The following is a 12,276-nucleotide window of genomic DNA, read 5'->3' as shown; positions in this document are numbered from 1 at the left end:
TGTTTTCCAGTAGTGAATCACAACTATCAGAAATCCACATGTATGTGGGCCACATACATTTTAAATTATAACAATAGTAGAATTATAACCTATTAGCTATTCAAAAGTATTTAGTTTTTGGCTGAGGACAGTGGCTCATGCCTGTAATCCCAGCAGTTTGGGAGGCTGAGGTGGGAGGACTGCTTGAGTCTGGCAGTTCAAGACCAGACTGGGCAACATAGTGAGAACCCCATCTCTAAAAACAATTTTTTTTTTATTGGCCAGGTGTGGTGGTGTCGACCTGTCATCCCAGCTACTTGAGAGGCTGAAGTGGGAGGATCGCTTGAGCCCAGGAGGTAGAGGCTGCAGTGAGTCATGATGGCACCACTGCACTCCAGCCTGGGTGACAGAGTGAGAGCCTGTCTCAACAACCAGAAAAACAGTATTTAGTTTTACAGTATTACAAAGTAGTGTCACATTAGTTTAATGAGGTTTATTTGTACAAAGGTGTAAAATTATGGGCCAAGTACTAGCCTTCAAGTAATTTCAAAGTCAGCGAGAATACTGGTATATAACGGATCAAACTTTGTTCAAGAACCAAAGGCTATTGTTCAACGAATGGTGCTGAGACAAGTGCAAAAGACTAGGACCCTTACCTCACATGCAAGAGACTGGGACCCTTACCTCACACCATTTTGCAAAAATTAGCTCAAAATGGATCAATGACCTAAATGTAAGAGAAAAACTATAAAATTCTCAGAAAAAAACAGAAGGATAAATTTGTATAACCTTGGATTTGACAGGATTCTTAGCTATGACACCAAAAACACAAGCCTCCAGAAGCAAGCAAACAAAAACACCATAAACTGGACTTCATCAAAATTGAAAACTTTAGTGGTTCAAAAGACACCATCAAGAAAGTGAAAAAATCCACAGAATAGGAAAGATATTTGCAAATCATGTATCTGATAAGGGATCTATGTCTATAATATATAACGAACTCTTAATAAAAAATAACCCCACTTAAAATGGGCAATGAATCTAAATAGACATTTCTCCAAAGAAGAAATGCAAATGGCCAATAAGTACATGAAAAGATGCTTGACATCACCAGAGAAAAGCAAATAAACTGCAAGGTTTTCATTCTTCACTTACAAGGCTTCATTCTCACTATGATAGCCAGAATAAAAAAGTCAGATAACAACAATTATTGGCAAAGATATAGAGGAAAACTGCAACCCTTATACATTCTGATAGGAGTGTAAAATGGTGCAGCCACTTTGGAAAACAGTCTGGCAGTTCCTCAAGTGATTAAACATCTAGTTACTATATGACCCAGCAATTCTACTACTAGGTATATACCCAAGAGAAATGAAAACATATGTCCACACAGAAACTTGTACACATTTGTTTATAGAAGCATTATTCAGAATCACCAAAAGGTGGAAACAACCCAGATGTCCATCAACTGACACATGCAAAAACAAAATATGGTATCCATATAATGGTATATTATGGTATATAAAAGAATGAAGTACTGATACATGCTGCAACATGAGTGGATCCTGAAATGATTATGTTAAGTGAAGGAAGCTAGTCACAAAAGACCATATGTTATATGATTGCATTCAAATGAATGGAATATGGAAATCTATGCAGACAGAAAGTAGATTACTGGCTGTTTAAAGCTGAGGGTGGGAGCATGGGTGGGCAGGGGAATAGCTAAAGGGTACAGAGTTTCTTTCCGAGGTAATGAAAATGCTCTAAAATTTACTGTAGTGATGATTGCACTTATCCGTTAATATACTAAAAACCACTGAATTGTACACTTTAAATGGGTGAATTGTATGGCATGTGAATTCTATTTCAATGAAACTGTTAAAAAAAAAAAAGCAGGGGGGGAACTGAATATAGACAGGGCCCATCTCAATTCCCAGTCCAGGTTTACATTATTGAAAGTGGCCCTTAGATTTTATTTCCATAGTTTCAGGAAAGAAAATATACATTAAAAGAGTTGGAAGACTCTAATGTTGCAAGAATTTGACTACAGAGCCAGAAATTTCAGAATAGTAATATATGATATATATGTTCATTAAAAAAAAATCCTAGAGATTATATGGGTTTGCTTTCAGCTCAATCAATTCCTCTTGAAGTAGAGCCATGTTGACAAGGCAGATGCTTACAAAATTCAAACACATCTCTCTAGTCAGCTGCAGAAACTTAAAGCATAATTCATGCTAATGAAAACTAGTGAATTTCTTTTGAAATTCAGATTTTATTTCTACCAAATAGCTCAGCCGTTCTTCAAATTCTGTGATTCCATTTAGCACAGGACAGTTCTGATATGGGACATGAATGCACGCTCCAAGTAACATCTACCCACTCCCCAGGTACTGGTATTAATATTAATAACTGTAGTTCCTTCACAGACTCATCTATTTTCTTACTTTTTTCTCTACAGTCTCAAGTTCAGTGTATTCAGATATCTTGCTTGCAACATCAAACAGAAAATATAATCATGTTAGGTATTTGACAAAGAGGGATCCCTTTAATTACCAAAAGTTTTACATCTGAGATAGCATCATTGTGGCTTTCTTCAACAAGCTTCCATAATCTTGTCACCTTATTGCATTAAAATAAACTAAATCCATTGCATTTACAATAACAATAGCAACAACAAAATACTTAGAATAATTCTTACAAGAGCCCTGGCATGGTGGTTCACGCCTGTAATTCCAGCACTGTGGGAGGCCCAGGCAGGCAGATCACTTGAGGTCAGCGTTCTAGACCAGCCTGGCCAACATGGTGAAACCCTGTCTCTACTAAAAATACAAAAATTAGCTGGGTGTGGTGGCACACGCCTGTAATCCCAGCTACTCAGGAGGCTGAGGCATGAGAATTGCTTGAATTCGGGAGGCAGTGAGCTGAGATTGCTCCATCTTAAAAAAAAAAAAAAAAAGAATAATTCTAACAAGAAATATGTGAAATCTATACAAAGAAATGAATAAAACCTCATACTGAGCTATAAAAATTAAAAGAACTTCTCAATTTCTAGGGTTTTTTCTTAGCAATTGAAAAAAGATTCTAAACTTCATATGGAATAATAGGTGGAAACAGACAAATATTTTGTTTCTTTGTTTCAGAGACAGGGTCTTGCTCTGTTGCCCATGCTGAAGTGCAGTGGCATGATCATAGCTCACTGTAACCTTGAAATCTTGGGCTCAAGCAATCTTCCTGCCTCCACCTCCTGAATAGCTAGGACTACAGGCACATAACACCACCCCTGGATAATTTTTTTTGGTAGGTATGGGTCTTGCTATGTTGCCCAAGCTTGTCTTGAACTCCTGGCCTCAAGTAGTTCTCCTGACTCAGCCTCCCAAAGTGATAGGATTACAGGCATGAGCCACAATGCCCAGCCAACAAAGATATTTTTAAAAAGAAGAGTTTTGGTGGAGTGTATTCGTTTCTCTAAATATTGAAATACATTGTAAAACTAAAATGGTTGCAACATATTTGCCATAGAAATGTACAGATAGTTGGAAGAAACTCCATTATGTCATAACCCAAGGAGGAATGGTAGCCTATTTAACAAATGATATTGGGAAACGGCTTTTTGTGAATCCAGTTTTTTTCAAGCCAGAAATCTAGAGGTCTTCCTTAATACCTCTCTCCCTTATCCCCTGACCAGTACCGCACCCATTCAATCAATCACCAAATCTTACTCATTTTGTTTTCTAAATATCCATCAAATCTGTCTACTTCTCTCTGTCTCCAGCAACACCAACTTAGTCATCAATTATTATTCGTAGCCAGAAATGGCTACCATCATTTCTTGCCTATGTTACTATAATAGCTTACGGGCTTCTGCCATCCACAAAGACACTCATCCCCTCAACTCTTTCTTCTGCTTCCATAGTGATAAATTTGATCATGTTAACCCGCTGTTAAAATCTTTAAATAGTTCTCACTACTCTTAAGATAAAGATTACAATTCTTAATAAGTCACAAGGCTCTACATGGCATATCCTTGCCTGCTTCTCCAGTCTCGTCTCTTAGTTATCTCCACCTTGCAGCCCAACACCAGCCACTCTGGCCCTCTTTCTAATATTTTAAATGATATCATGCTCCCTGCTGCCAAGGAACCCATATTTCCTTTCATTTTGGGCACTTATCTCAGTTTATATTTGTATGTTACTGGTGTGATTATTAGATTTATGTCTGTCTTCACTCCCTAAACTGTAAATTCCACTAGAGCTAGGACTATGTTTGGTTTATCAGCACCTAATAGAATATGTACTTGATAAATATCCACTGAATGAATCATTGGATAAATAAATGAATGCAAAACTGCAATCTCAGATTACATCCACTAAAGCAAAGTGCAGATGAAATTCTAAATTTTAAATGTAAAAGCAAAATTAATCCATCATTAAAAATTATAAGTTATTCAGGTAAGTTAATAGAACTCAGGATGTGAACAGACTTTTAAAATATTTTAGAGTGACTCATAGAAAAATGATGTACTACTTATAATTGCAAAGAAATAAAAACTTAAATGTCTACCAATTGAATGCTTGTTTTTAAATATGTATGTTTTAAAGGATATTAGACTATAGGAGAAAAAGCACATATGATATAGAAAATCAGAAAAAAATACATCATAATGCCAATTTTGTTATTTAAAAATTGGTTAGAAAGAAATACACCAAAATGTTATCTCTGAAGGATGGGCTTGAAAGTAATTAATTTCTCTTCCTCATACTTTCTTTTATCCAAACTTTTTATAGTTGATCAAGAACAACCAACTAAAAGATACATACTTTTAATATTATTAAAGAATTACTCCGAAATATTGCTAAGTCCAGACAGATCATTTCATCAAACTTTTATGGAATGGCATTTTCCCCTGCTTTATAAGCTATTCAGAAGTTAAACATGGTTAAAAATTATCCAATTCATTTTATTAGCCTAATAGAATTCTGAGACTAAAATGTAACCAAAAAATTATTAAAATGAAAACTAAAGAAAATCTTCAATTAAATACTAAAAATCTTAATTCAACAGTAACTTAAGGATTATACCATAATAATTAAGTTCATAACATAATTGCAAACATGTGAACCCATTACTATAATACAAATACATCATATCAGCCAGTGAAATCAGAAAACACATATGATCATTTCAACAGATGCCCAAAAAGTGTGCAACATTCATCTCATATAAAATCTCTCAGAAAGAAAGATGGTGGGATGGAAAATTATTCAATAAATGGTGCTGTGAAAACTAACTGAACATTTGAGAAAATCTATTTAGTGTCTCACTCATCATCTACCAAATCTCAAACACTTTAAAGAGTTAGAGTTAAAAATCAGCAGTACACATCTAGAAGAAAATATAAGGGATTTATATCAAATTGTTGAATGACTAAGGATTTCAAAGCTTTAAAAAATATGAAAAGTTTTATAAAGAGAAAATATAAATTAAGTTATAATCACAATTATAGACCAAAGAATCCAGCATTTCTTCAACTAATTATCAAATATAATCTAAATTCTAACTGGAAAACTGATCCTAGTGGGATAAAATATGCAGACTTTTATAAGAAGTAATAACTGGAGACTTTCTTCACTTGTTCCTTAGTTTGTGTAGGAATTAATATGTACTGTATATTTACAGTACATATTAAATATATTAATATATTTTACACTTAAAAAAATCCATTCCCCTAACTATTCTTGTAGTTTCAGCAGCAACACAGTGCTTGGCTAGGCACTCTATAAATGTGTGTTGAATGAATGACACTCCCCTCCCCACAAAATGTTCATATTTCATTAAAAATGTAAGATTTCTGGTTTTTATTTTCCTCTCATATACTATCAGGGCAAGAAATATCCTATAGATTGGAATAAAACTTAGGGATAAACCCGTGGACTGTAAAATGAGATAGGACTTACCGACATTACACTTTTTGGCAAATCACTAACTTTTGTACAAACAAATTGACAACACGATATTGTGTGTACCAAATCTACTTTAAGATGATTTAACTAGACCGAGTCACTATACCACTATTTCCCAAATTATCTCACAGAACATTAGTCTTGCAAAATGATCCAGAAATAAAGAATTCTTTGGCCATATTCTTCCACTTGAAGATTTATCATGCATATCAACATATTAAAGGCTCTGAACGTTCCTTAATGAAAAAAACAGTTAAATTTTGTTTAGCCCATTTTTTATCATGAAATCCTGTTATCACATAACCTCTATTAATATCCTATGGAAATGCCTTTCTGTGGAAAATCACATTACCTAATTTCAAATTGAACTGATAATTAATTGTTCAAATGTTTTGGTTATGGAATGAATAGACATTGTTCAAAATTTGTTTTCTAACTAAACCCAAACAGGCCCACATTCTCTACATATTCTCTGAGTTTACATTCTTTGAGTTTTTGTTATGCAAAGAAGTTCCTATTTTATAAGTCAACATATTTAACAATTACCTTTATCTTTTCAATACTTTTAACAATTTAAACCTTTAAGTTTTAAAAGTAACGTTCAAAGTAAGTCATTTATTTGGGTAAAATCAACAAGATTTTTAAAAACCATGAAGTGGCAGGATTTATATGGAAGAAGAAATACAATATTGCAGGAATAGGTCAAACAGAAGCAAATTTTACACCTAAAATATTATATTATTTTTATGTGTAGCCTTTGCTATTGTTAATTTGAAATTTCATTTCTATATAAAATAGAGAATTTCACAAAAAACGAATATTGAAAATGTAGATTTAAATAAGTAATTGATATGACTTGGGATGGTAATCAGGAATATTAGCACTTAATCAGAAAACTACTTGTACTAGAAGAGTAGACACCCTACTGTAAAATGAGTTATCTCTGAGTAATTTTAAGTTATGTTAATTTTAATGTTGTCATAATGAGTATTTTATTTTTTTCTCTTTTTTGACTATTTGTATTTTCTAACTTCTCTGTAATAAATATAAATCACATTGATAATAAGGAAAAAATTACAAGTTTTCACTTAAAAAATCCTTTATGTAGAAAGCTAAAACAGAAAGATTGCAAACATTTCAGGCAAAAAGAGCAAGGCTGGCTATAGACCAAATTGTGAGAAAGGCAGTTTACCTCCAGCACTCTCCCTTTCTCCATCCTGTTCCTTCCTTCTTCCTCCAGTTACTGTGTGCCTTCATGACTAACCTAACTACTAACCAGCCCCACTCCTTCTTGCCACCACCATCTCAATTTGGCCCCTCAGGCATAAAACATTCAATGCTGTCTCCCCCAGTCTGACACTACCTCTTCTGCTAATTGCCAATTGATAAATGAACTTAGAACAATTGTAAGCAGAATTAAAATTCCTTCCTATTAGTTTGTTATCCTTGACATAAGAAACCAATATAAACTAGCATCAAATACAGATTGACATGAATCACACACACCCACATACACACACACACACACACACACACACACACACACACACACACACTATCAATAGACCTTACAGAATCATCTGGATGAAAAGAAAGAAAGATCTGGACAGTATTAGAACAGTATTATTGCTCTTAATCATCTTTGATGAAGGCTTCACCAGTTCCCCAGTGAGAAGTAATTGAGATTAACATGAAAACCACACTCTGTATTATTTGTACTTTGCATATTTATATATACACATATTAACTATTTTTTTAATCATAGAGTTTACTATGGAGTTCACTCATTCCCAATTACATCATTGTATTTTATTACAAAGGTTGAAGTTAAAAGAACCCCTTCAGGCACTATTAAAGATAGGGTAAATCCAAAGATTGTGATAGCCTGGGATGGCACCTCACATGGATATTTGCCTCTTTGTATATGTTGCCTACTCCAAAACCAGTACTTCTGGATTAGACATGTCACTTTTACTGGGTGTTGGGCTGCTTGAAAGTATCAGATAAGAGTACTGAGAGGAGGAAATTTTACTTTTTCACTTACTCAGAGATACTTGGGAGACAATGCACATAATGGTTAAGAACCTGGATGTCACTTAACTTTCTAAATCCCAGTTCCCTCATCTATAAATGAGAAATTATAGTTGTGGATCAGGAGTGGTGGCCTCATGCCTATAATCCCAGCACTTTGTGGGGACCAAGGTGGGAAGATCGCTTGAGGCCAGGAGTTCAAGATGAGCCTGGGCAATATAGCCAGATCCTGTCTCTAAAAATAAAAAAAACTAGCTGGGCATGGTGGCACATACCTGTAGTCTTAGCTACTTGGGAGGCTGAGGTGGGAGGACTGCTTGAGTCCAGGAGTTCAAGGATATGATCTTGCCACTGCATTCCACCCTGGGCAACTGAAAGACCCCATCTCTAAAAAGATAAATGAATAAAATAAACATTTTCAAAAGGAAATTATAGTTGTGGCTAACTCATATGACTAAGGGTAAGAATTAAAGGACATAATACTTGTAAAGTTTTACCACAGTGCCTGGCACATAATTAATTCTAAATAAATATTTGTTATTATTGGGAAATTTTAATTCTGACTCTGATGGTAGGCACATTACCCAAAATAATCCAGTGTGCACAGTTTTAAAACACTACCTCATAGGACTGTTGTAAATATTTTACAATGATAAACAATAGTTTTATTTTACTTTATTTTTTTAAAAGACAGGGTCTCGCTCTTTTGCTGAGGCTGGAGTGCAGTAGTGCAATCATGGCTCACTGCAGCCTCAACCTCCTGGGTTCAAGGAATCCCCCTGCCTCAGCCTCCGAAGTAGCTGGGACCACAGGCATGTGCCACCACACCCGGCTAATTTTTAAAAAATTGTTTTTGTAGAGATAGGATCTCACTGTGTTACCAACAGTATTTTTAAAAATCCTTAGGTACCAATTGAACATGTAAAAAAAGTTTTCCCTCTTTAATTTGTGCCTTCCTCCAAAACATAAAGATTACTAGTTAACTTTTCACAAAATTTACTGAAACTTTCCATGTTACCCAAATTAGAATCTAAGAAACATCCTTGGCTTTACTAAGAAATGAATATTTTGTGACTAAGGCATTATAACATTGTACCTATTTCACTGATGAATAAACTATTTGAAAATAATTGGCCTAAGTCACAGAGAATTTGTGAGAAAAGCAAAAATAGGCTGTGCAAGACCTAATTCACCATCATGTGAAACAAAAAGCCCAGGCTCTGTATGGTGATTTACACCCAAGTTATCGCAGAAATAGTACATATGCTATAGCATTATAGGCTATTGCTTATTATATGTGCTATCAAAAACGAGGACTAATATTCTTAAGCCCTTAGCTGCTTTAAGAAAAATAATTTTAAAAATATTTTTCTCATCTTTAATTCTACATTGGTTAAAAGCCAAACACAAAATGGCATAATCACTACAGTGAGAAAGCAGCTGAATCCCAAAGTCTACCTTTTCATTTTGGTTCTACCACAAACCAGTAAGGTGACCATTTTAAGTGTTATCTTTCTGGTTAAATGGTTTCAACTGAAAGTGAGGGAGATGACCTAAGTAACTAGCAAAGTCCTTTACTTTAGAAGCAGCATGGGACTGCAGAAAAAGCATGGATTTACGAGTCCCATCTGGGCTCACATCCTCTAATTTCGACTAGTTCTATTATCTTTGAGCAAATTGATTTCCTGAAATAAAATGTCCTTCGGTTTTCCAGTGAAAAGTAAATGGGTAAAAAAGTAAATCCAGCCTGTAATCCCAGCACTTTGGGAGGCTGAGGCGTGCGGATGACCTGAGAGGTCAGGAGTTCGAGACTAGCCTGACCAACATGGTGAAACCCCATCTGTACTAAAAATACAAAAATTAGGCGGGCATGGTGGTGCGCGCCTGTAATCCCAGCTACTCGGGAGGCTGAGGCAGGAGAATCGCTTGATCCTAGGGGGCCGAGGTTGCAGTCAGCCGAGATCACGCCACTGCACTCCAACCTGGGTGACAGAGTGCGACTCCGTCTCAAAAAACAAAAAGTAAATGAGATAAGGCATGTAAAGTCCCAGCTCAACTAGTGGCTCTGCAGGTGGCTCCCCGGCGGCACCAGGGCTGCCTGTGCAGTGCGTTAGGGAAGAAGGGCGAGGGGCTGTAGATTAGTCAAGCGAAGACAATCTCGTTATTTAAAGACGTGGCTCGCCCTAATAGAGACTTTTTCTTTTAAGGTAAGTAATGAAAAAGGAGGGAAAATATTTGAAAAGAAATCGTATTCGTATTGAGATACTCAAACTACAACGAATCCGTTTTACTTTTTACATAATTGATACAAATTAAGTGGAGTTCAACCATTACTTTTCTAAATATAAAGATTGTGAGAAATAAAACGTGTTCATTTCTCCCTCGCAAACCTGCATTTCTCCTGTGTTCCTTGTAAAAAGCTCAGCTTTCCATCTGAGCTGGCTTCAACTATAATGACCGGAAAATCTGGGCACGTCGATTCTTTTTTTCTGTTTATGTTAAACATTGAACATTATAAAAAATTAAGTTACATTTAGCTGAATTTAATTACACTTAATGAGTGACCCTCATTGAAAACAATACATTGGCCGGGCGCGGTGGCTCACGCCTGTAATCCAACACTTTGGGAGGCCGAGGCGGGCAGATGGCCTGAGATCCGGAGTTCGAGACCAGCATGGCCAACATGGTGAAATCCCGTCTCTACTAAAAACACAAACATTAGCCGGGCATGGTGGCATGCACCTGTATCCCACCTACTAGGGAGGCTGAGACAGAATCGCTTGAACCTGGGAGGCGGAGGTTGGAGTGAGCCGAGATCACGCCATTTCACTTCAGCCTGGGCGACAGAGTGAGACTCCGTCTCAAAACAAAACAAAACAAACCCAAAACACAAACAAAAAAACCCAAACAATACATTGACATGAAATTAGGACTGTACTGGTAAATCCAAGGGCGTGTGGTTTCCCTCCCACTACTGGCCAAGGCCACCCTGTCAGGCTTCTGAAATATTCCGGGTATGAAGCTTAAATGCAGATTCTATTTATAGGATTCGGCCAAGTCCCACGTGCCCTCCCAGCCCTGACCTTCTGTACCCCGGAGGAACCAGACCCAGAATTCAAATTTTTGATTAATCGCTGTAGTTCAGGGGAATTCATGAAAAGGGACAAAATGAGTGCTTATATTTCTGGAAGGAGACACACTAATAAGGACTTGGTGCTGTTACAGAATTACCTAATTATTAAGGAGTGTAAAACAAACAAACAGTGAGCTTCTTACCTGCGCGGGATACCTCGGATTAAGCGAAGCTTGTCCAACCCACGGTCCACAGGCCCATGCAGCCCAGTACGGCTTTGGATGTGGCCCAACACAAGTTCGTGAACTTTCTGAAAACATTATGAGAATTTTTTTTTTTTTTTTTTTTGCTTTTTTTCTTTTAACCTCATCCGCTATCCTTAGTGTATTTCATGTGTTGCCCGAGACAATTCTTCTTCTAATGTGGCCCAGGGAAGCCGAAAGATTGGACACTCCTGGATTAAACCATTCTCCCTAGTGAGTTCCTATTGGAGAGACAAAGAGAAGCTCAGGTTCAGAATTCTACCTCAGATTAACTTATATTATTACACATGTTTGTTTATTGTGATTTGTTCTGTTGATTGGATTGGGAAGATTGGATTCTTTTATTGAATTTGGGCCTAAATAAGTTATATTTCTAAGAAAATCCCCCCCTACTCCTGGAAAGTGGAACAGTCCACTGGCGATGCTTGGGGTCTCGGATCTGTTCAACTGGTGGCTAGGCAGGTGGCTCCGCACGTAGCTTCCTGGCTGCACCCGGCGCTGCATGTGCCTATGTCTGTGCTTTAGGGAGGGAGGGCGAGGGGCCATAAGTTACAGTACAGCGAAGGCAATCCTCTTATTAAAGAGATGGCTCACCCTAACAGAGATTTTTTTTTAATCGAAATAATGAAAAAAGGAGAGAAAATATTTAAAAAAAATTGTATTCGTATTGAGGTAAACTACAACGAATCCATTTTATTATTACTTTTTACATAATTGATGTAAATTGAATGGAGTGCAATGATTACTTTTCTAAATATAAAGATTGTGAAAAATAAAATGTGAAGTTTATTTTTTCTAATGAAGATAGCTTTGTATTTTTCTAATTTTAATTACAGTACATGATAATTGTTTAAAAAATCAAAACAGTATACAAAGGCATAAAAGGAGAAAATAAAATCACCTGAAATCTCACCACTTTGAGATAATCACTGCTAAAATTTTGCTGAGCAATTTTCTAATCATCTTA

This window comes from Gorilla gorilla, chromosome 19 (genome assembly GCF_029281585.2).
Source record: "Gorilla gorilla gorilla isolate KB3781 chromosome 19, NHGRI_mGorGor1-v2.1_pri, whole genome shotgun sequence".
NCBI lineage: Eukaryota > Metazoa > Chordata > Mammalia > Primates > Hominidae > Gorilla > Gorilla gorilla.
The sequence above is the reverse complement of the archived record's forward strand: the minus strand, read 5'-3'. Positions refer to the sequence as shown.